The following is a 26,059-nucleotide window of genomic DNA, read 5'->3' as shown; positions in this document are numbered from 1 at the left end:
TAGGGATAGTCAACAGGTACCAGCCATTATGAGATGGAGGAGTAGAAATGGTTAGTTTTGAATTGCTGAAAGAGGAGTTTTACTGTATTACAGCTGTTATAACTAGGTTTTGAGTACTGCTAGATGGAAGTAATACATATTTTTGGGCTTTGATGCAAAGAAATCATTTGATACAGAATGTTCCAGGATGTCTCTAAATATGACATTCATGAAGTGTTGAAAGGTCACAGGAGCTTTGGTCAGACCAAATGGCATTACTAAGTTCCTATAGCATGTTTTCCATTTGTCTTCCATCCTAATACACACTAGATTGTAAGCCCCCGGAAGTCCTCTTTGGAGAAAATTCTGATGGACTGGGCACAATCTGGCAACTCCATGATTAGGGGCAGGGGATACCAGTTTCAGACTGTCACCTGGTTTAGGGCTCGATAGTCTATGCAGAGACATAGCATTCCATCCTTTTTCTTAACAAAAAGTACTGGAGCCGTAGCTGGGGAGGTGGAACGCTAGATTAAGCCCATGGCCAGGTTTTCCTGGATGTACATGAGAAGGGCTGCCACTTCTGGCTCAAAGAAAAGGAGTACTTGTGGCACCTTAGAGACTAACCAATTTATTTGAGCATAAGCTTTCATGAGCCCCACACTTCAAGAAGGATGTGGATAAATTGGAGAGTGTCCAGCGAAGGGCAACAAAAATGATTAGGGGACTGGAACACATGAGTTATGAGGAGAGGCTGAGGGAGCTGGGATTGTTTAGCCTGCAGAAGAGAAGAATGAGGGGGGATTTGATAGCTGCTTTCAACTACCTGAAAGGGGGTTCCAAAGAGGATGGCTCTAGACTGTTCTCAATGGTAGCAGATGACAGAATGAGGAGTAATGGTCTCAAGTTGCAGTGGGGGAGGTTTAGATTGGATATTAGGAAAAACTTTTTCACTAAGAGGGTGGTGAAACACTGGAATGCGTTACCTAGGGAGGTGGTAGAATCTCCTTCCTTAGAGGTTTTTAAGGTCAGGCTTGACAAAGCCCTGGCTGGGATGATTTAACTGGGAATTGGTCCTGCTTTGAGCAGGGGGTTGGACTAGATGACCTTCTGGGGTCCCTTCCAACCCTGATATTCTATGATTCTATGATTCTATGAGCTACAGCTCACTTCATCGGATGCATACCGTGGAAACTGCAGCAGACTTTATATATACACAGAGAATATGAAACAATACCTCCTCCCACCCCGCTGTCCTGCTGGTAATAGCTTATCTAAAGTGATCATCAGGTGGGCCATTTCCAGCACAAATCCAGGTTTTCTCACCCTCCACCCCCCCACACACAAATTCACTCTCCTGCTGGTGATAGCCCATCCAAAGTGACAACTCTTTACACAATGTGCATGACAATCAAGTTGGGCTATTTCCTGCACAAATCCAGGTTTTCTCACATCCCCCCACCCCCATACACACACAAACTCACTCTCCTGCTGGTAATAGCTCATCCAAACTGACCACTCTCCAAGTTTAAATCCAAGTTAAACCAGAACATCTGGGGGGGGGGGCAGAACTGGGATTGGTGTACAAGAGTCAGGCTGGGGTTGGAGACTGGAGATCAGAAAGCAAGGTGCTGTCTAGAGTTGCAGCAGGCCAGAAATCCATGTGTTGGCTCCAGATAACTTCCTGGAGCATCTTCCAGTGTTAAATAGTTCACAAGGGCCAATCAGAGGGCCACAGGTTCTGTCATTCTGGTTTCTTGGGTCAGTATTTTCTGTGGCACCTATTCTCCACAGTGTTCCTTGAATGTGGCTCTTCATGGCAGACCTGGGTTCTAGCCCCATGGATCCTTATGATTCCAAGATAGACATATCACTACGTTTCTGAATAAGATTCAGCAACGTGCAGAAGTGATAAGATATGTCCCACACTTGAAGCAGACATTTAACTGTCATGTAGCTTTTGAACCTTTTGCTTCTGTGTATAATAATTACTTGGACTTGGAAAGTGGCCTGGACATCTGTATAATGTCTGGACCTACTATAAGCAGAACACTGTTTTACAGCAACCTCTGAAAGGATATTGGCACGATTACAGCCCAACTGTATTTTGTGGCTTTATTATTTCCTGACACTATTGCAACAACAATTACTAAGTCAAAGCAGAAAGTATTTAGTCAAAAGAGAATGAAACCAGGAAATTAGGAAATGAGGAGCTTCCGATATCAGAGGCAGCCATTAGGAAAAACTGAAAGGATATTTCATCAGAAAACAAACGCTTTACAAAGCTGGAAGCTGAGAGAATGAAACTGAAGAGTGATTAGAGATTGATGAGAGATGGAGAAGAGAAAATTTAGAATGGATCTACAGAACGTGCTCAGGAAGGTAGGAGACTTGAAATGTGGACCTGATTTAAAGACCAGGAGGAGATCAAGGGGGGAAGAAGAAATCGGAGCAGGTAAGTCGGCCATTATAGGAGGAACGGGTACATCATTAATCAGAAATATAAGCACACATAGCTCCCCGCCTTTTTGATGTACTATCATGTGTTGAGGGTGGGGCACAACTGTGTCAGAAGACTATTATAAATGTATATTTTACTCTTTGATCTGAGCATCTTCAGATGAGCTCAGTCTGATTTCGTACATGGAAAGGCACAATGTTATCAGGAAAGTGGACAGGCGTGATTGCATTAACAGGAGTATTACCTGTCTCTCTCCTTCCCCTTCACTCACCTGAAAAATTTCTAAGTTAGGGTATGTCTACACATAAAATGCTATAGCAGCACAGCTGTGCCACTGTAGTGCTTCAGTGTAGACACTACCCATGCTGATGAGATGGTTTCTCCCATCGGCGTAGGTAATCCACCTCCCCAAAAGGCGGTAGTTAGGTTGACAGAACAATTCTTCTGTTCACCTGGTGCTGTCTACGCTGGGGGCTAGATCAGTACAGCTCTGGCTTTCAGGAAGGTGTTATTTTTCATATCCCAGAGAAATGTAGCTATACCAGTGTAAATTCCTAGTGTAGACCAGGCCTTAGCTAAATTGGCAGTTCAGAAGAGTAGATGACATCCAGCATCCTACTCTTTCCAACTAAAAATTAAGAGAGTGACTAATTACTTAATACTCTGTTTCACCCTATGAGACCCTGAATGTTAGTTCCTCCAGTCAATGAAGTCCTTATTGAAAAGTGATCTCTGGCAATATTTAAATCAGCTACTTGAAATAGATCATGAATGTGATTGTGAATTTGACATAAAAAAAGGAGACCCACTGTAGAAATGCATCTCAATTGATAGCATAGGCAGGCACACCTAATACTGTAACCACTGAAGGATCCTTGCCGTAACCTTCATGAATAGGTGGTAGCTCAAGTAATCAGGGTTTTTGATTTCAAGCGTGAATGCACTCAGGCATTTCTGAGATGGTCAATGGTAATAATGTACTTTGTACCACTGAGGTAATTTTTTTAACATAAATTGTAGTCTTTAATGTAAACCTTTTGTGTCTTGTATAACCATTACATGCTCTTGGCACAGTCATACCAAGGCAAAGAAAAGTCCATCTAAATTGTGTACAGTTCATTTCTCCTTTTTTTAGCTTGATGGAAGATTCATTATAGTATACTGTATATCACATACTGACAGCTTATGGTTATAAATGCCAGTGTCTTTTAATAGCATGCAAACACAGAGGGAAATAGATTGGGTGCATCCGCAGGGCATTTTTCTAAACTAAGTTTTGCTTGTTAGTTATTTTCATATTTGTATCATACTTCCTTTAGATTGTCCACTTCAGAGTACCACTGCACACAGATTTTACTGGTATAGTCAAAACTAAATTTACATAAGCATGGTAAGTTCAAGAGTTGCTGTGTTTTGATCAGCATTAGAATATGAGAAAATGTTGTGTAAATCAACAAAATGTTGTAGAGATTGGTCTCTGTATGCACTGTGAGCATATATTGTACTGTGTGGAAAAGGAGGAGCAGTGATCTGTTTAATGGAATTGTTTTCCTCTACTAATCCATACATCTTTCAGTCATTAGTCTGAATAAAGCCCAGGCTGGTAGACTATCTGATTGCTCTTCAGTGGTGTATGTGAAATGAGTATGGAGATCTCAATCCAGCTCAAACCAGACAAGTGATCACATCACATAAAAACATAGGTGCCAGCTATGTTATGAGTCTCACTAGGAAGGCAACCGATTGAATGGACATGAAAACTGAACTGCTTCCTACCCACTGACAATTAGAGGTCAAAGTTCAAACACATTAGATGCAGCAATGTGGGGAAGTTTGCTACTGGGTTTCCAATTCTGTGTTGAGGTTACATAGAAGACATTCTCCAGTTCTCAAGGGTTTTTCATAGATATAGATTCATAGATATTTAGGTCAGAAGGGACCATTATGATCATCTAGTCTGACCTCCTGCACAATGCAGGCCACAGAATTTCACCCACCACTCCTAAAAAAGACCTCACACCTATATCTGTGCTATTGAAGTCCTCAAATTGTAGTTTGAAGACCTCAAGGAGCAGAGAATCCTCCAGCAAGTGACCCGTGCCCCATGCTACAGAGGAAGGCGAAAAACCTCCAGGGCCTTCCAATCTGCCCTGGAGGAAAATTCCTTCCCGACCCCAAATATGGCGATCAGCTAAACCCTGAGCATATGGGCAAGATTCATCAGCCAGATACTACAGAAAATTCTTTCCCGGGTAACTTGGATCTTACCCCATCTAAAAACCCATCACAGGCCATTGAGCCTATTTACCATGAATATTTAATTACCAAAACCATGTTATCCCATCATACCATCTCCTCCATAAACTTATCGAGTTTAATCTTAAAGCAAGATAGATCTTTTGCCCCCACTACTTCCCTCGGAAGGCTATTCCAAAACTTCACTCCTCTGATGGTTAGAAACCTTCGTCTAATTTCTAATCTAAATTTCCTAGTGGCCAGTTTATATCCATTTGTTCTTGTGTCCACATTGGTACTGAGTTTAAATAATTCCTCTCCCTCTCTGGTATTTATCCCTCTGATATATTTATAGAGAGCAATCATATCTCCCCTCAACCTTCTTTTAGTTAGGCTAAACAAGCCAAGCTCCCTGAGTCTCCTTTCATAAGACAAGTTTTCCATTCCTCGGATCATCCTAGTAGCCCTTCTCTGTACCTGTTCCAGTTTGAATTCATCCTTCTTAAACATGGGAGACCAGAACTGCACACAGTATTCCAGGTGAGGTCTCACCAGTGCCTTATATAACGGTACTAAAACCTCCTTATCCCTACTGGAAATACCTCTCCTGATGCATCCCAAGACGACATTAGCTTTTTTCACAGCCATATCACATTGGCAGCTCATAGTCATCCTATGATCAACCAATACTCCAAGGTCCTTTTCCTCCTCCGTTACTTCTAGTTGATGCGTCCCTAGCTTATAACTAAAATTCTTGTTATTAATCCCTAAATGCATGACCTTACACTTCTCACTATTAAATTTCATCCTATTCCTATTACTCCAGTTTACAAGGTCATCCAGATCCTCCTGTAGGGTATCCCTGTCCTTCTCTAAATTAGCAATACCTCCCAGCTTTGTATCATCTGCAAACTTTATTAGCACACTCCCACTTTTTGTGCCCAGGTCAGTAATAAAAAGATTAAATAAGATTGGTCCCAAAACTGATCCTTGAGGAACTCCACTGGTAACCTCCCTCCAACTTGACAGTTCACCTTTCAGTAGGACCCGTTGTAGTCTCCCCTTTAACCAATTCCCTATCCACCTTTCAATTTTCCTATTGATGCCCATCTTATCCAATTTAACTAATAATTCCCCATGTGGCACAGTATCAAACGCCTTACTAAAATCTAAGTAAATTAGATCCACTGCGTTTCCTTTATCTAAAAAATCTGTTACTCTCTCAAAGAAGGAGATCAGGTTGGTTTGGCACGATCTACCTTTTGTAAAACCATGTTGTATTTTGTCCCATTTACCATTGACTTCAATGTCCTTAACTACTTTCTCCTTCAAAATTTTTTCCAAGACCTTGCATACTACAGATGTCAAACTAACAGGCCTATAATTACTTGGATCACTTTTTTTCCCTTTCTTAAAAATAGGAACTATGTTAGCAATTCTCCAATCATACGGTACAACCCCTGAGTTTACAGATTCATTAAAAATTCTTGCTAATGGGCCTATCTATTCTTCTCAGTAAAGAGTCCCCAATCACATAGACCTGCCTTTTCCTAGTGACGGTGCTATTCTCCAGTCTATCCCCTGTTCCCTCTGGCTGCAAGTTTTTTCCATTCCCGTTCTCCCTTGTAATCCTTTTTAACCCATCCTGTATCCTCCTGGGGCTCATATTTGGTGTAATCTCCATTAACTCTTCCCCTTTTCCTATAGGACTAACCGCTCTTCTCTTCTTCCTTGCCCTGTCACCTTCAGTGACTACCTGCTGAGCCCCTTCTTCATTTTCCAACTCTGCAAACCTATTCTGAAGCTCTATTTCTCCTTCACTAGCCCGTCTTTTCCTCTGCCTAGTTCTTTTAGTCACATGCTTCCACTGACCACTTTCCTCACCCAGTCTCCCCTCAGAATTCCCTAGTCCTGCTTCCATCTGCAAGTCTGAGCTTTTCCCTTCAGATACCTCATGTCTTTGCTCCATAATCTGCTCAAACCCCTTCCTAAACTCTACCAGACTTTCCACCTGCATCTCCAAACCTCTGATCTTTTCCTCCATCAGCTCTATCAGACGGCATTTCATGCAGACAAAACTCTTACCAGGTGCCCCCTCCAGGATCATGTACATACCACAGCTTCCACATCCAGTCATCTTCATTGTGTCATCTGCTACATGGGTCACTCCCACTGCCACCTCTGAATCTGTCATAGCCTTCCCACCTAAATCCTGTTAATCTGGGAAACACAAACCACACCAAAACACCACCACCCACAGCAAAACCAAACCCCACACAAGCACCACAAGACAAACTCCCCTTTCAAACTCCCACTCAAACTCCCCTGTTTACAGCTCTGTTTGCTAGCTCCTGTGCCGCTGCAGCTGTCTGTGCCACTGCCTGACTGGCTGCTACCTTTTTAGGACCCCTAGTCAGTGAAGCCCCGCCCCCTAATCAGGGCTCAGCTTCTCTCCCAGCACAAAGCCCCTACAAGCCTCTACAAGGGTTGTCAATCAAGAACTTTTCATAAGCACTAGATTTACATATAGCTTGGACAACACCCCTTCAAACTTCCATTGACTTCAGCAGAAGGCTGGATCAAGGCCTTAAAGAAATAAAACTATGCTCTTGAAAAGCTGTTTATGCGGTTTGGGTGAAATTCACCTGTGTGCCAAGAGCAAAAACAAAGCCTGTGCACTATTTACATTCCACTTAAACTGTACTTCGAGGGCTTTAGTGGAACTGAAGTATTGCATGGACCTTTTGTTGGCCCCCTTCATATGAGTGAATTTCATCCTTGTTTAGCAGAGAAGGACACTCACAGCTGACATCTCCATGACAGAATTTTTTTTTAAATAACTTTTTAAATAACTTGCTCTTTCCCCTATCAAAAACTAAGGATGTTTGAACAAAAATCTTAAATTCAAGGACATATTTCCAGTATTCTGTGCCAACTAGGGACATATAGGTGGTGCCTGCTCTCATTGCACTCCTTGAGTGGCTGGGGGAATCTGTCCCCATATCAACTCAAATATCCAGGAATAACGGTGTATTTAAATCAGCATTTCCTCCTTTACTCTGAATTTTCTTGTTTTACTCATTTGAACAGTCTGGAGTGTTTAAATTATATATCCCTTTGAATAAATCTGCATGAATAAATATAAGCAGTATGGTGGCTTGAAATTAGACAGATGAGACAGTTTTGTAACATTTCTTTACTTAACTCTATTAATGTTATCGTTTGCAGTAGGTTTTAGCTGAGCTCAGCATAATTGGTGATTGACAGTATTAAAAACTACAGTTGTCATGGACACTTTATAGACTGGTAGAGAAAAATTATTGGACTAGATGAGAAGATAAATCTAGGCTTCCTGACAAACATCTTAGAGGAAATATCTTCTTCAGCTTCCACAGGATATCCATGCAAATTATTTGAGGGCTGTTTTCAGGCAGATCTTTTTTTCTATTAAAAACGATCCATAAATGTGTTTAAAATTTTAAAGGCAATTCTCTGGAGCTATACATGCATAAGAACAAACAAACACAAATCCAGTGTTTTGCATTTTGAATGCTTTAAATCATTCAAATTGACATGACTTGCTAAAAAACTAATAAAGTGCAGCCTTCCAAAGATTTTCAAGTAAATTGTTTTTCCTTTTAGTATTTTCTGTATGAATAGGTTTTGTTATTTGCTGTCTTTTTATGAAAAATAGTAAATACCTGACAAACTGTTTTTGTGGAACAATCCTAATTTGGAAATTATTGTCCCAACTAGTTAAAGGGCATTGCGACTTGTAGCCACCATTAATAATCCTGACTGCAGTGCAGAGATTTTAAATGGAACCCTATTGAAAACAAATCCTCTTTCTCAAAAAGTGCCTAATTCTCTAAGAATTTTGAGTTTCTGGAAGAGATGACTACTAAAATGAGTGGGAGCAGTTCCCAGATAGCATCCGTTAGAGCAGGGGTGGGCAAACTATGGCCCAGGGGCTGCATCTGGCCCTTCAGATGTTTTAATCTGGCCCTCGAGCTCTTGCCGGGGAGCAGGTTTGGGGCTTGCCCTGCTCCGGTGCTCCAGCTGAGGACTGGGGTCGGGGGCTTGCCCCACTCTGCGTGGCTCTTGGAAGCAGCAGCATGTCCCCGCTCTGGGTCCTACGTGGAAAGGTAGCCAGGGGCTCCGCATGCTGCCCCTGCCCCTGCCCCAAGTGCCACCCACACAGCGCCCATTGGCCAGCAACCATGGACGGGGCAGCGTGCAGAGCTGCCTGCTTGCACCTCCACGTAGGAGCCGGAGGGGGGACATGCCACTGCTTCCAGGAGCTGCTTGAGGTAAGCGCCACCCGGAGCCTGCACCCCTGACCCCCTCCCACGCCCCAACCCTCTGCCCCAGCCCTGATCCCCGTCCCGCCCTCCGAACCCCTCGGTCCCAGCCTAGAGCACCCTCCTGAACCCCAGAGCCCGCACCCCCCCCACCTTCACCCCAACCCTCAATTTTGTGAGCGTTCACGGCTCGCCATACAGTTGCGACACCCAGATGTGGCCCTCGGGCCAAAAAGTTTGCCCACCCCTGCCTTAGAGTACCACAGAACTGGCAAGTTTGTGTATTGCAAGAGTTTCAGAAAGGACTGCCTTAAAGACTGTAAAGTATCTTGTGTCCTACTTCACTATTTTCTATCAGTTTGGTGTTGCAAACCAGATATTTTAGCCTAGCTGTAGTCTACCAAATTCGAGGTGAATTTAAGGACCTACTCAGTTTTCCCTTTCAATGGTTTGAAATTGCTTCAGACTGCCAAAGGCAAAAGAATGTTATAAAACAGAGCTTTAGATCTTGTTTATAAATTCACAAAAAGAAAAGGAGTACTTGTGGCACCTTAGAGACTAACCAATTTATTTGAGCATGAGCTTAAGCCCAGAGGGGACCGTTATGATTCTCTGATCTGACGTACATAACGCAGGCCAAAGAATCTGACCAAATAATTTCTGTATCACACCTATAGCTTCTCTTCGAGCTATAATATATCTTTGTTTTAAAAAAATACAGTCTTGACTTAGACTGCAAGTGATGGAGAATTTACCACACATCCTCAGGTAAGTTGTTCCAGTGGTTAATTGCCTTCACTGTTAAAAATGTGTACCTTATTTCTAGTGTGAATTTGTCTAGCTTCAACTTCCAGCCATTAGATAGCATATGAAGGGTAAAGTCTCTGCTGCATCTAAATTCCACTGAGTACAATAGAACAGGGCTTTGTTAGTCTGTTAATACTCCAATTCTCTGCCCAGCTGCAACCTTGAAATCAGCTGCCTGTAATCCACTAAATGTCAAGTAGGGATTCCAGGAGAATTTTCACTTCAGCTCCTCTTTCCTCACTCCCAATATGAAGGAACAGCAGAATAATTTCAGTTTTGACTTTGATGGGGCCCCACATAGGCACATCAGTCTGCCCACATGCAACGAATTGCAGGATCAGGGCCTTAAGTAGTGAAGCTAAACTCACATAGAAGTTTAGACCCTGACCCTGCAATTTGGTGTACCTGGAGGGAATGCTGTGCCTTCACTGTCAGCATGGCTCCACCTGGGCTAAGCACTCTGCCTGCACAAAACCAGTTGCAGGATTGGGGCCTTATTTTCTGATAGTGATTTGTAGTCTGGCCTAAGTAAGGACTTTGGGAAGTGATGCAGGAGTCTTCTGATGATGTGATCTGTATAAACCAGTACTGGGCTTAATATTGACTCATTGTATAGATATTGGCTTCAGTATAATCAATATATTATGACTGAAGCATATTTGTTGGTTTAATATCATATAGTTCAGCATAAATTAATATAGTGCAGATTTGATTTTGGGATCAGTGCAGATAAATAATACATGAAGGATGTGATGTTGTTCGTACGAAAAGCTCATGAATTGTTTGTCTCATGGAAACAGTTTGCCTACTTGGATCCATGCAGGTTGACTCCCACTGAAGTCAGCGGAGATCTGTGTGGGGAAAAAAGATCCACTCTCAGGGATCAATGCACTGACTTAAAAAAATATGCATTTCTGATATCAAAACTTCTTATGAATTAAAGTTACTGCCTCTTGGATCATAAGCATAGTCACAAAAGGCAAATGCATCACCTGACTCAGTGAATTATTCCACAGCATCTGAGTGAAAAAATTCTAGTAAAATGAGGAAATATCAAAATCTATGACAAAAGGTACAACGTGCCAGTGTATACACATGGATAGTATTTACTTCTAGTTTATTTTTTTAGTGACAGGGAAGCCCAAACTTTCTGTCCCTAATAAAGTTTTGTCTTTTAGAAAGATAAATGGACATGTAGTAAGCATCTGATTCTCTCAATAGGTGACTAAATTCAGAAACAGATGTTACTCTTCAGTCCTTGTGTAATTAATGCTGCTTTATTGTGATAAAGCACCAGTCACATAACAGGTGCCCTTCAGACAATTCCATGTAACAAGTTCAACATCTGGCGTATCTGTTTCAGTTTCTTGTGTAATTGTTCCTTATATATTTAATTCACCAGGTGGTATTTCTGTCCAGTTGAAAGTGCCTTTGTTATAGATGTTTTTTGTTTGGAGATGCATGATTCAGTAAATAATAGCTAATTAAATTAAATAGATGTCTTTATGGTCTGCTTTAGTACATCTGCCTTTCAATATGAATATGAGATTCAAGAAGATATTTCAGTATGTCTAGTATAATCGGTAAATGCTGGTAAACATCGATTTCACCATAAAAACACCAACTGAGGAAAATATATTTCCATCAGTAACAATCAAAATTTACAGAGGCAAAGCAAGGAAAATGGTGCTTGAGAGCTTGAGTCAAAATCCAGTGATTTTGACTTTTGAATTAGGTTTTTACAAATGAAGTAGTGAGTGAATAGTAAAAACTGGTATGATTTGTTGCTTTAAGGCTATTTACTTTGTGTATTTTGATGTGATGTTGACAGTTTTTGTGTTTTAACTGTTTATAAAGCTTTAACTTTTGAATCTCAATATCTACTGTCATTAAATAATTGTCTGACTCCCATAATTTCCTGCAGTTGTGCAAAAATGAATTGATAATTGAAAAAAATGCTTCAAAATAAACATTGATATCATCTATCAAAATTATATATTTTAAAAGATCAAATTCTGCCAAGCCTAAGTATAATTACTTTGGATTCTCTTCTAGTAGCTGAAGTTATACAGTATTTCCATGCTATTTCTCAACTGTAAAGCAAACATACATCCAAATTTTGCCTAAATGGGGACCACAATGTGAATTTGCTACAGATACTTGACATAAAATGGGTGGACTTCATCTGTTATAGGTCCATGTGTAAAGTGTTTTGAGACCTATGCCATCTGTGGGCCACACATTCCTATTACATATGAGGGCAGTCCATGGCTGTATAATAGAATACTCTTAGCCACATTTGGTCCACAGGCTATAGCTTATATACCCTGGGACAGTGCTGCATAGGTGAATGCTAATACCTGTGCACTGGTAAGTGAATGTTCTAGTACTGAAAAAGAACACTGAACAGTACATATATAGTATTAAAAATTATTAGAGGACCATAATGCTGTGATATCTTTTTATGTTTTGATAGGATTTGATTTTCTGTCTCTTATTACTCCTAATGTTAATATAGCTGGATAGAGAAGAATTAACATGAAGCAGCATATAGCTATGTATTTTGACCATTTTTTTTTGCATTTAAATGCTTCTGCATCAAAAATTATTTTAAAATAAAGCACTAAAGGAATTTTATTAGTAATATTAATATCTCTTCTGGTGGCTGGCCAAATCCTACAAATCACTACTCTTGTCAGTGTTCCATTGAAGTTAATGGACTGTTAGCATGAGTCAGGTTCAGCATTTCACTGGTCCAAAAATAATCTGTCAATTAACTAGTCAAATATTGGTCAAACAATGTCAAAATGGTCAGATATTTTAAATAAATTAATTAAATTAATTTATTAAAACAAAAAATGAGTAATACTTGTACTTTCCAATAAGGTTAGTCTTAGATACTTATACTTAATCTCAAAAACAAATTACTTAACTGAATTATTTTAATTGATAAAAATGCAGAACACAATGAAATGATTGACCAAAAGAGTTGTTGTTACCTTTTTTATCAATGTTAGATTGGCATTGAAACATGAACCTTATTCAAGATTGAACAATCACAAATGAAAAGAAAAATGAAATTAAAGAGAAATTAAAAACATCACAATTCAAAAAACATTTTTAAATGCGTTTATGCTAGGTGTGCAGTGGGCCAACTCTTTAAGCAGCTTAATGGTTGTATATGTATTCTCTTTGTATTGGGGAGAGGAGATTTAGTAACTGTGAACCCTCCTTTCCCTCCCCCACTCCTTTTTCAGTTAATTTCTGTATATATGTCTAGTCAGTTTGGACTCTTCAGGGCAAGGAGTGTCTTGTAACTTGTTTAATGTGCTTTGTAACCTGCCATGACTTGGTACACAAATAAAAATATATTTCTGTACAGACAACGTTTGTTCTAGATGAGTCCAGCCAATCAAGACGCTCAACTTTGTTATCTCACCTTCTTCCTAATAGGTGGTATTGGCATGAAATAGAGTTGAGTGATCAAGACATTTAAGTCAGCTTACTAACAGAACCATGAAGCAATGAAAAAAAAGTAGCTGGCCACCTACATTGGGGCATTCTTGCTGGAATATTAGACAATATTTGAGTGTGGTCAAATAATATGTGGTCAATTAACATTATTGGACTGGTCAATTGACTGGCTTTCTAAACCTAAACATGAGTAAAGTTACACATGAGCATAAGTATGTTCAGAATCAGAGGCTTGATGGGTAGACTGGTTGTTAAAGATAAAGAGACAGTTTGAACTTGGCTGGTATAAGCGGGTAGAGGAGGATGCATACATCATCAACATGATTTCCTTTAAGGAAGCATTGCATCTTCAGAAGGAACTGCTTTCCTGTATCTTGCCACACGGTCCAGCAGTGTGGGAAAAACATGAGCTCTGACAGGGGAGCTGAGGAAAAAATAGAGGCCCTAAGGGAATAGGTGGGTAAAAGCCCTGCAGATGTCATTCAGTCTGGCCTATGTATCAAGTCACTCCCTACTGACACATTCCTTAGTCAGGATTGGGTAGAACAGTGAAAACCCTGTACTAAGAATATCCAGGTGGGGTTTGATGTTGACAGTGTCCATTTAACTTATATTCAGTATTGTTGTAGCCATGTTGGTTGCAGGATATTAGAGAGACAGGGTGGGTGAGGTAATGTCTTTTATTGGACCAACTCTTATAGTTCAAAGGAATGCCAGAGTAGGGATTCATCCCTAAAAAAAAGAGTATATAGGAAAGGGCAACTTGAAATCATAGGAGTCCATCCCCTCCCTCAGTACAGGCTCCTCTACAAATATGCTGTCGGTAAATTACTCAAACGCCTGGGCCTCATCCTCTCCTTTCCTAGCCCTGCCTGCTTAGATTTCCATGCAGAGCATGAAATGCTGGTAGCTTGTGCTTCCCCATCCCTTTCTCCAGGGAAATACTTTGCTAAAACCTAGGCAGTAAATCTGGCCATTCTACTTCCAAATTTATCTCACATTGGATATTGTGCATAATTAGCATCATTTTTCAAGACTAATTCTGATATGAAGTCTTTTTGAAAGACATCACAACCTAGAAGATAATAAGATAAGTAACAGTCAGCATGGATTTGTCAAGAACAAATCATGTCAAACCAACCTAATAGCTTTCTTTGACAGGGTAACAAGCCTTGTGAATGGGGGAAGCAGTAGATGTAGTATATATTGATTTTAGTAAGGCTTTTGATGCTGTCTCGCATGACCCCATAAACAAACTAGGGAAATACATCCTATATGGAGCTACGATAGGGTGGGTGCGTAACTGGTTGGAAAATTTTTCCAAGAGAGTAATTATCAGTGGTTGAGTCATGCTGGAAGGGCATATCGAGTGGGGTCCCTCAGGGATTAGTTCAGGGTCCAGTTCTGTTCAATATCTTCATCAATGATTTAGATAATGGCAGAGAGAGTACACTTATAAAGTTTGCAGATGACACCAGGCTGTGAGGGGTTGCAAGTGCTTCAGAGGATAGGATTAACATTCAAAATTATCTGGACAAACTGGAGAAATGGTCTGAAGAAAATAGGATGAAATTCAATAAGGACAAATGCAAAGTACTCCACTTAGAAAGGAACAATCAGTTGCACACATACAAAATGGGAAATGACTGCCTAGGAAGGAGTACTGCAGAAAAGGATCTAGGGGTCATAGTGGATCACAAGCTAAATATGAGTCAACAGTGTAACATTGTTGCAAAAAAGCAATCATTCTGGGATGTATTAGCAGGACTGTTGTAAGCAAGACATGAGAAGTAATTCTTCCGCTGTACTCTGCGCTGATTAGGACTCAACTAGAGTATTGTACACAGTTCTGGGCACTGCATTTTAGGAAAGATGTGGACAAATTGGAGAAAGTCCAGAGAAGAGCAGCAAAAATGATTAAAGGTCTAAAAAACATAACCTGTGAGGGAAGATTGAAAAAATTAGGTTTGTTTAGTCTAGAGAAGAGAAAAGTGAGAGGGGACATAACAATTTTCAAGTACATAAAAGGTTGTTACAAGGAGGAGTGGGGAAATTGTTCTTAACTGCTGAGGGTAGGACAAGAAGCAATGGGCTTAAATTGCACTAAGGGAGGTTTAGGTTGGACATTAAAAAACACTTTTTAACTGTCAGGGTGGTTAAGCACTGGAATAAATTGCCTAGGGCGGTTGTGGAAACTCCATCATTGGGGATTTTTAAGAGCAGGTTAGACAAACACCTGTCATGGATGGTCTAGATAATTCTTAGTCCTGCCATGAGCTCAGGGGACTGGACTAGATGACCTCTCGAGATCCCTTCCAGTCCTATGATTTTATGATTCTGTGATTAGCTGACCAGGCATGGAGACAGGTGAGGGAAAGTCACAGATTAGAAAAGGAGTACTTGTGGCATTTTAGAGACTAATAGATTTATTTGAGCATAAGCTTTCGTGAGCTACAGCTCACTTCAAGTGAGCTGTAGCTCACGAAAGCTTATGCTCAAATAAATTGGTTAGTTTGTAAGGTGCCACAAGTCTTCCTTTTCTTTTTGCGGATACAGACTAACACCGCTGCTATTCTGAAACCTGTCACAGATTAGAGTGTCAGATGTGTGTACTTCGTACTTTTTATTACAGGTTTGTTGGGTGATACTATATATCAGAAGCTGTAGAAATGTGACTGAACATGAAAAACTGCATTTAAAAGGGTCTCATACCAATATCCAGTTAAAATATAACAAACTTTTGCTGTAGTCTCTAAAGTCTAATACAAAATACTAAAGAGATTTCAAAAACAGTCTCAAAAAGCAATACCTGTGTTGCAAAAAGTCTGTTAAACATTTGCTAAAGTGAAATACTGTGATGGACAACTAGATTATAGAAGCATGCCTCAGAAAACCAATGTGGCAATGGTACAGCCAGAAACACTACATTACATAAAACGGGTAAATAAATCCTGAAACGAAAAGATTGTGAAAACGGGGGATTACATTCAAGCAAGTTACAGTACTGTTCTTTTTGTTTAGTTCTGGGACAATTTACCATGGTGTTATTGCATTAGTATTCTTAATAAGATCTCTACACTAGCAAAAAATCCACTTTGACTGTGCAAATGTTCAAAGCTTGTTATGCAGATAAAATCCAGAATTGCTTTTAGGGTACATAACCAGGCCTTAAAGGGATCACAATGTGCCAGGTCTGTCACTGGCCAATGATAGTATTAAATTTGATCATAACAAAATTGTGGTGCTCAGCCAGCTTCATTTACATATAATGCATTTGTTATGCCCCCTTGCCAGCCATCAGCCTTCCTCAGACTGTAAAGGTAGGGTTGCCAACTTTCTAATTGCAGAAAACTAAACACCCTTGCTCTCCCCAAGGCCCTGCCCCTTCCCCACACTCCCGCTCACTCCATCCCCACTCTCTCTCTCACTTATTCTCCTCCACCCTCGCTCATTTTCACCATGCTGCAGTGTGGGTTAAGGCTCTGGGGTGGGGGTGGGGATGAGGGATTGGAGTGCACGAGGGGGCTCTGGACTGGGGCAAAGGGGGTTGGGATGTGGGAGGGGGTGTAGGCTCTGGGAGGGAATTTGGGTGCAGGAGGGGGCTCAGGGCTGGGGCAGGGGTGGGGCCAGAGATGAGGGGCTTGGGTGTAGGAGGGGGCTCGGGCTTGGGGGGTTCAGAGTGCAGGGGGGACTCAGGGTTGGGGTGCGGGTTGGGACATGGGATAGGGTTGGGGGTGTGGGCTCCAGGTGGTGCTTACATCAGGTGGCTCCCGGGAAGTGGCTGGCATGTCTAGCTCTACAGGCAAAACAGGGTTTGGGGTGGAGGCAGCCTGTGGGGGGACCCCCCCCATGTAATAATCTCATGATCCCTTGAGAGGTCCTGACTCCCAGTTTGAGAACCCCTGCAATAATAGCATATACATTAGTGAAAATTGCATAGCCAGAATCAGCATTTAGCAGATTTTGTCAGATAGTAAATCCAGCATGTCATTAGTGGGCTGTTTCTGTAGGGGATGCATTTTTCTTAATAAATGGACATTGTAATAATGGAGAAAACAAAAATGAAAGATGATCCATTAATAGTAAAGCTAATTGCTTAAGAAAAGCAATTTAACTTAAAATGTGAAATTTTTAAATTTATCCAATTAAAACACTAAAGGAAGGTAATTTGGGATTTATCTACCCTTGGAAGTTCACCAAAATAGCTATTCTGGAATAATTATTCCAGAATAGAGAGACAAGGGAGGTGAGGTAATATCTTTTATTGAACCAGCTTCTGTTGGTGAGAGAGACAAGCTTTCCAGAATAGTTATTTTGGTATAATCCCCCATGTGAACACTCCTATTCAGGAATAAGAGTACCTTTTTCTGATTATCTTAGGTCACATTGGCTCCACGCTGTTCACATGCAGTTTTCAAAGGTCACTTGACAAACAAGGAAGATGATTAAGTAGGGGACTGACTAGGTTCTCCCTCTTCCTAGGCCCATGGCCTCAGACATACGGTCAGTGTGGTGCATATGTGGTAGTAGGATTGTCACCATTCAGTAAGGCAAACACTTACGTAAACTTCACCTATAGCTGTCCTTCAACTCCTCCAACAAATCCACACACCCTTTAACAAGGCTATTTTTCCTATCCTGGTCAAAAATTTATTGCACTGCTGATATTGTTTTGTTTTGATTTTGGCCATTTTAAAATGTTTTTAAATTTAAGGAAATTTTGAAACAAAAAGTAATTTCAAACCAAAAATCAAAATGTTTTGTTTTTTAAAAATTTTTCCTAAGCAAACAGTTTGACAAAATCAACATGAATTTTTGAAACATTATGGTTTTCCCAAATTTGCATTTTTCACTGAAAAAAGTTTTGTTCAAAAAAGTTTACCCAGTTCTATTTTTAAGGCCACTGCAGCTCTCATTTTGGAGCAATGAAATAGGGATTTAAAAAAACCTATATATATCCACACAGTGAAGACCAAACCATGCATTAACAAGTTCAAGTCACTAGCATGATATCCTGACCCAGAACATTTTGCTATGTAGATGGACCTAACAAGTCAAGTCTATTTCCTTTTCCATGCCCATTTAAACCTGGACTCTCTGATAGGACTCTCAGTATGGGTGCTATTTGCAGCTGTAACTGATCTGAAGTATGCCTCTGAACTGAAGGAGTGAGAGAACCAATTAGTGTTATGTGAGCCCTTGTCTACACTATGGGGGAAGATCAATCTAAGTTAAGCAACTTCAGCTACATGAATTACATAGCTGAAGCCAACATACTTAGATCTACTTACCACAGGGTCCACACTATGCTATGTCGACGGGAGATGCTCTCCCATCGACTTGCCTTGCGCTTCTCGTTCAGGTGGAGTACAGGAGTTGACGAGAGAGAGATTGGCGGTTGATTTAGTGGGTCTTCACTAGAACAACCGTAAAATGACGGCTACTGTAGGTACTGCTGACCTTAGGGGTTAGGCAGATTCAAACCAGTCAACAGAGGTGAAAGACTTCATATTCTATTATCAATCTCATGAGCTAATCAGACACTTTTGAATAAATATTCTTAGAAAGGTTAGCAAATAGACTTTTTCATGTAAGTTTCAACAAGAGAACATTATTTCCTCTTCAAGCTTCTACTAGTGCCTTTGGCACACATTTTAAGGGCTTCAGCTTTTGGATTGTACAAAAAGATGAAAATCTGTTTGAAGGCAGTGAGGGAAAAAGAGCTTCGTCATAAGTTTTTGGCAGAAAAGATATTTAAATTGCCTTAGCACAGCACTACTAACATCAAGGAGCTTCAGAATTTCATTTTTATCGCACAACCTATATATTTGGAAATTCTATTTTACAGCCAGATTCCTCAGGGAATTTTTAAAGGTTGTGTGACGGGCACCTAGGGGAGAAGAAATTATATTCAGATAATGAATTAAAACTTTAAGATGAAAGAAAAAGGTATAAATTGTCACCTTCAACATTTACTGAACCAAGAACAAGTCACAGTAGTCTGTAATAGCAACCAGTTATAACTCCTGTCCCCATTGTTAGTGATGGAAAATGAGCATTAGCGGAATATAGCTAGCTGAGTATAAACGTTACTCTGAAACTGAGGAAGTTGTTAGTAACTGCATCTGTATTCCCCCTCCGTGGTCCACTACGGGCACTCACTTAAGGTCCTTGGCTCCCAGCTGTGTTGGGTAGAGATCCATGTCTCTCTCCTGCTAGATCAGGAATTTTCAGGCAGCACAGCTCCCTGATTTATCCTGTGATGTTCTCAGCAAGCCAGACTGCCTAAATGGGCCATGAGGCTATGAACACAATAATTGCCCGCAGTTGCAAGCTGCCACACAGCTTCTTCCAACCAAGCACATTTACTTTTTAAGATGAAAACATTGCAGAAAAAATGTATTAAAAACGAGAAAAGAACCTACACACACGCTAAAAAGCTTACCAGAGGTTATCTCTACTACAACCATAGGCTCTGGTAGGTGTCAGTCCTTCTAAACCTTCCGCAAGGATTCATTCTCAGCCCCCAATCCGCTCGACAGAAGGTCTTGTCCGTTAGTTGGTTCAGAAGAAAGGCCCCATCAGTTTAAACTCAGACTATTTGTCCAGAAGGCCTTCCTTTGTCTATTGGTCTCTGGTGAATCCAATTTGAACTAGTATAAGTGAGCCTCCCCAGGAGGCTCTCTCTGTGTGTGTGTATTGAACAATGTTACAGGGAGAAACAAAAAGTTGTTTGTAGTATTTTTGCACAACATTTCCCATTTTTATGCTGACTTTATTATTTTAATGTCCATGAAAGTAAAATGCCACTTTTGATTTAAAAATAATTCTGATTTTTCAAAACTTTGTTTGACTCGATCTAATTTTGTTCCAACTCTTCAACTCTTTCTTTTATTTGCCCAACTGTACTTTAAAAGTAGCAGTGTACAATCAAAAGAAACCCAGGAACAATGCTGTTTTTGTTGAATTACAGAAATGCAGGTGAAGCATGTGTGTACTGATGCTGATGAAGTGAGCTGTAGCTCACGAAAGCTTATGCTCAAATAAATTTGTTAGTCTCTAAGGTGCCACAAGTCCTCCTTTTCTTTTTGGAGATCCAGACTAACAGGGCTGCTACTCTGAAACCTCTCACTAGGATAGTCTTACAGTTCTAAGGCTAAGGCCTTTGGCTAAGCAGCAGGGGCAGCCTTCTGTCACATCCTCACATTCCAAACCAGTCACATTGAAATAAGGTGGTATTGGGCTGTTTGGAAGACGATCCTGTCCTGATAATGCCCATCACCACCAGATAAAGAAACAGATCTTAAGTGATAGCATCCTGTCTGGCAAGAAATCACTTATCAATGGTTGTGGTTGTGAAACCCTATTTCTGTATTGTTTTATCTTTATGGCCCCCACTTTTCTATTGCTAATCTGTGTGGTTCTCTAATTGTTTCTGTCTGCAGTATAATTAATTTTGCTAGGTCTAAATTAATTAGGGTAGTGGGATATAATTGGTTAGAGAATTATGTTACAATATGTTAGGATTGGTTAGTTAAATTTCAGTAAAATGATTGGTTAAGGTATAGCTGAGAATATTACTATATAAACTGGGGTCAAACAGGAAGTGGGGGGAAGGGAAATTGGAATCATGCTTGCTCAGGTGGGGGGAACAGGAATAGGGAATGGGGAACAGGGACACAGGCAAGGCTGTGCGGTGTCAGAGCTGGGAAGGGGGACACGGGGCAAATGTTCTGCAGTGTCAGCGCTGGGAAGGGGGACATGGACTAAATGGTTTGTGGCGTCAGAGCTGGGAACGGAACACTGGGGAACAGGCTCTATGGGCGTATAGAGATAAGCCCGATTGGTGTGAAGGGCTTTGGAATATGCTGCTTGGAAACTAACCCCACTAAACATTGCATTCTTTGCACTTCGGACTTCTGGTCTTTTCCTGCTTGCTGTCTGCGTGACAAGAATCAGGGAACTGGGAGGGTGAAGGGAAAGCCCTCTAACAAGTGTATCTTTTTATGTCTATTTTTAGTACAGAGTGCATATTTCAAAAATAGCCCTATTACTGTACAAAACACCATCCTTGAACGAACGTATCATGACTGATGTCTGAAAGCGATAACCTCAAAAAGTAGCCACTGGCAAATCTGGAACCATTAGTCCTCAACCGGTTACCATTTACCTAATTTGCGAAGAGTAAGCATTACTCTGCCTACATCATTAGCTCCCTTGCAAAGAAAGAGGAAGTGAGGTTAAGCATTTGACTAACCTCCAGTGAAGGAAAAAGTAACTGGATTATAAAGACCCCCCATTAAGTCTTGACTGTTCTCAAATAAAAACACCTTTCATTAGTTTAGTTTGGTTCTTTGCTTCACTCACCCTTCACATATAAAATGATTATCCCTAATTTGTGAAAATTAATCTGATATTGTTTCTACCCTTCCAAAGCTCGTTTAATTATATAGATTGCTGCATACATCAAGCAATCATTTCTGCAAGGTGCAATTCAGTGAACAGTTACATTAAATATGGATTTTTCCTTTGTTTCAGTGTATCCTTTTTTAAACCTATCCTATTGTATTGCTGAGGATTTTTAAAACAAGACTGTTTGTTTATATGTGGAAAAAATAGACCGTTGTACACATTGTCTTTTTAAAACAGACGTATGAATGAAATTATTCAGCCCCCAGAATATTTCCAATTGACTTCCAAAGAATGCACATGCAGCAAATTGAGCTCTTGACTTCTTTTTATTTGTGGTTCAGTTCTTAAACTAAGAGGTCTCTTGAAAGAATGCTGCTTGTTCGCTGGTTGCTTACACTGAATAAATGCATAGCTAATCATTGCAATGCAAGTCACTTGGACTGTGCTAATTTGAAGATCAGTCAACAGTAGGTCTGACATCTCTGTACTGGGTTGGGTTATAAAATGAGGCTCCTTGAAAAATAAATGAATGTCCTTCTGAATAGCTCAGGGTAATAAATTTTGGTTTCTTTCAACAGACCTTTAATTTTTTTATGACACCTAGAAGCAAGAAATGAAAAAAATGCTATTTCAGCCCACTTTGTAATTTGTGGCATGTGTGCACACACACATTTTCTCATTTCTTTGCTAACACCTCCACATTGTTGGCTCTATAAATTATGTTGAGTTTGACAGAGCAAGAGGCTGTTAGCCTTACATTTTTAACATTATTTTGCTTTTCTTTCTTTCTTTAGATTTCTCCTCCGTTCATTTAAAAATGCAGTGTTGTGAACTCCTGTGACTTATCACAAATGTTATAATATTTTTGTCTGTCTTTAAGTCCCAACTCCTGGATTCATGAGAATCTTGCCTTTTTTTTTTTCTTTTCATGAAAGTTTCTAGCCCACATAGTCTTCAGAGAAAAGCTGGAAAATATAATTCAAGTGTAATCCACAAAGAGTCACAGAACAGAAATTAAAGAAAAGAAATAAAAAATGAATTATTTTTAAAATGGTCTTGTGATTTTGGGGGCCTGACTCATGATTTTTGAATATTTTAATGCTGAAACTGTCAGGTAGCAGAGCTAATCATTACTTGAGATTTTGCTTCTTTCTCTTGCTTGCTTCCTCTGCCTTTGTCCCCTGAAGTAGTCTTAGTGACACCAGAAAATTCATAATGGATGTTGAAACCTCAATGAAGTGTTACATTATTAGGTTTTGAAATTTTGTCTCCTTACTTCCTTTACCGGTCACAGTATTAATGAAGCACAGTTGTTTCACAGGCTTTATTGCCAAATGGTAAAGGTCAAAATGTGCAGGCAATAAAGTTTTATTCCTTCCCCAAGGAGGTTCAGCTAGACACTATTTTTGATATGTTACAGTCTACCATACTTCTGTAATAGCTTTTTAAAATGCAGAAGGTAAAGGCATTCAGAACACACAATCATCACAAACGTGTCTGTTATCTAACATTTGGTTCAATTCATTGTTTATGTAGCAAAGAAATCTTGTCTTCCTTTGAACTAAGTACAGTACAGCAGAGTCTGTTTGCTTAATTATCTTACCGATAGCCCTGGTTTTGGGTCACTTTGCTTTCATTACCTTGAGACAAACTTTTTTGCTTCCTCTTCATGCCATTTATCAGAAGGCATAGTTTCCACATATGTGTATTGAGAGCTGAATCTTATTAGGATGGTTTTGACCAAGAAGCCTTCACTAGAGGGCAGTATACCGTGTGGACCTAGTTTTCAATCTTGGGATTCAAACTGGGCACTTAAATCCTGTGTTTTGGGCACGCACTCACTTACACACCTGAGAACAAAAATGTCTGTTTTATGCACTAAGTGTTAATTTGTGCATCCAAAGTGGGATATTGATATCTTAATAAGTTATCAACATTTAAAAACAGGGCTTTTAAAAAAGTGCATGTGAAAATTGTTTGAGAGGTACCTATTAAAAATGTATAATTGAGATTAATGTTATCACTAGTCTGACAGAGTTATAGTCCTTTAATGTACTTAAATGTACATGAAACCCCAACACCTGCCGATGAGCAACAATACCTTCTTTATTGTTTTTCTGCAGAAATTACAGATTTGACAGCTACTTTCATACAACAATTTTGAAGATAGACCATTCACCTGTCACTCACTAGCCGTTACAGCAGAATATAACCATTTAGCACTTACAGTAGATAGAAGTAATCACATAAATCTCTGGCCAGTAAGGAAGAATCAGTGACTACCAAGAAATATGTCCTCCTAAAGGACAAACAACATTGTCATGGATGTGCTGCCAGGGATTGCCAACATGTGACCACAGGTATAGGAGTATGTTCTAGCATATTTCTTGCACTCTGATGCCAAGGACAAGCTTTTGTTTTCTCTTCAATTATATAATCTAGCTCAGGCCACAAAGTAACTTTTGGCATTTTTTCTTTACATAGAATCATAGAAATGTAGCACTGGAAAGGACCTCACCAGGTCATCTAATCCAGTCTTTTGCACTGAGGCAGGACTAAGTATTATCTAGAACCATCCCTGACAGGTGTTAGTCTAACCTGTTCTTAAGAACCTCCAATAACAGAGATTCCACAACCTCCTTATGTAATTTGTTCCTCTGCTTAACTAACCTTAGATTTAGTTTTTCCTTATGTATAACCTAAATCTCCCTTGCTGCAATTTAAGCCCATTCCTACTTCTGTCGTCAGTGACTAAGGAGAACAATTTATCCTCTTTATAACAACCTTTTACGTTCTTGAAGACTGTTATCATGTCCTTCCGTCAGCCTTCTCTTCTACAGACTAAACAAATCCATTTTTTTCAATCTTACCCTGTGCGGCACCCAGAACTGGACACAGTACTCCAGTTGGGGCCTTATCAGTGGTGAGAAGAGCGGAAGAATTACTTCTAGTGTCTTGCTTACCACACTCCTGCTAATACATCCCCGAACAATGTTTTGGGTTTTTTTGCAACAGTAGTACATTGTTGACTTATATTAATTTGTGACCCACTACAGCCCCAGATCCTTTTCCGCAGTACTCCTTCCTAGGCAGTCCTTTCCCATTTTGTATTTGTGCAATTGATTATTCTTTCCTAAGTGTAGTGCTTTGCATTTGTCCTTATTGAATGTCATCCTCTTTATTTCAGACAATTTCTCCAGTTTGTCAAGAACATTTTGAATTCTAATCTTGTCCTCCAAAGCACTTGTGTCAAGGTTCCTCCCCCACTCTGAACTCTAGGGTACAGATGTGGGGACCTGCATGAAAAACCTCCTAAGCTTATCTTTACCAGCTTAGGTCAAAACTTCCCCAAGGTACAACATATTACACCCGTTATCCTTGGACTGGCCGCTACCACCACCAAACTAATACTGGTTACTGGGGAAGAGCTGTTTGGACGCGTCCTTCCCCCCAAAATACTTCCCAAAACCTTGCACCCCACTTCCTGGACAAGGTTTGGTAAAAAGCCTCACCAATTTGCATAGGTGACCACAGACCCAAACCCTTGGATCTGAGAACAATGAAAAAGCATTCAGTTTTTTACAAGAAGACTTTTAATAAAAAATAGAAGTAAATAGAAATAAAGAAATCCCCCCTGTAAAATCAGGATGGTAGATATCTTATAAGGTAATTAGATTCAAAAACATAGAGAACCCCTCTAGGCAAAACCTTAAGTTACAAAAAAGATACACAGACAGAAATAGTTATTCTATTCAGCACAATTCTTTTCTCAGCCATTTAAAGAAATCATAATCTAACACATACCTAGCTAGATTACTTACTAAAAGTTCTAAGACTCCATTCCTGGTCTATCCCTGGCAGAAACCAGCATACAGAGAGACACAGACCCTTTGTTTCTCTCCCTCCTCCCAGCTTTTGAAAGTATCTTGTCTCCTCATTGGTCATTTTGGTCAGGTGCCAGCGAGGTTACCTTTAGCTTCTTAACCCTTTACAGGTGAGAGGAGCTTTCCCCTGGCCAGGAGGGATTTCAAAGGGGTTTACCCTTCCCTTTATATTTATGACAACTTGCAATCCCTCCAAGCTTGGTATCATCCACAGACCCACGACAGATCCCTATGGTACCCCATTCGATATGCCCTTCCAGCTTGATTGTGAACTATTGATAACTACTTTCTGAATATGCTTTCCCAACCAGTTGTGCAACCACCTTATAGTAAATTCATCTAGACCAGTGGTGGGCAATCTGCAGCCCATCAGGGTAATCCTCTGGCGGGCCACCAGACCATTTGTTTACATTTGCCTGGCTGTCTGCAGCTCCCAGTGGCCGCAGTTCACCATTCCCAGCTACTGGGAGCTGCAGGCGGACCTTGGTAGAGGCATCCAGGGTTGA

The 26,059-nt window shown here is 40.3% G+C and overlaps 1 protein-coding gene across 5 annotated transcripts in view; it reads left to right on the top strand.

Annotated features, from left to right (window-relative positions):
* Positions 1 to 26,059, top strand: part of PTPRE (protein tyrosine phosphatase receptor type E) — a 262,459-nt gene that overhangs the window by 121,329 nt on the left and 115,071 nt on the right. Inside the window, exon 1 of one of the 5 annotated variants that reach the window (XM_084635442.1) lies at positions 2,306 to 2,434. The exons of the other annotated variants lie outside the window; for them this stretch is intronic. The gene's annotated coding sequence lies outside the window, so the exon portion shown is untranslated. Of the gene's footprint in view, positions 1 to 2,305; positions 2,435 to 26,059 lie in introns of those variants that run through there. 5 annotated transcript variants of the gene reach the window in all.

The sequence above is a fragment of the Lepidochelys olivacea genome, assembly GCF_965140295.1.
Source record: "Lepidochelys olivacea isolate rLepOli2 genome assembly, chromosome: 7".
Classification (NCBI taxonomy): Eukaryota; Metazoa; Chordata; order Testudines; family Cheloniidae; genus Lepidochelys; species Lepidochelys olivacea.
Note: the sequence above shows the minus strand (reverse complement) of the source record. Positions and strands in the feature narration are given on the sequence as shown.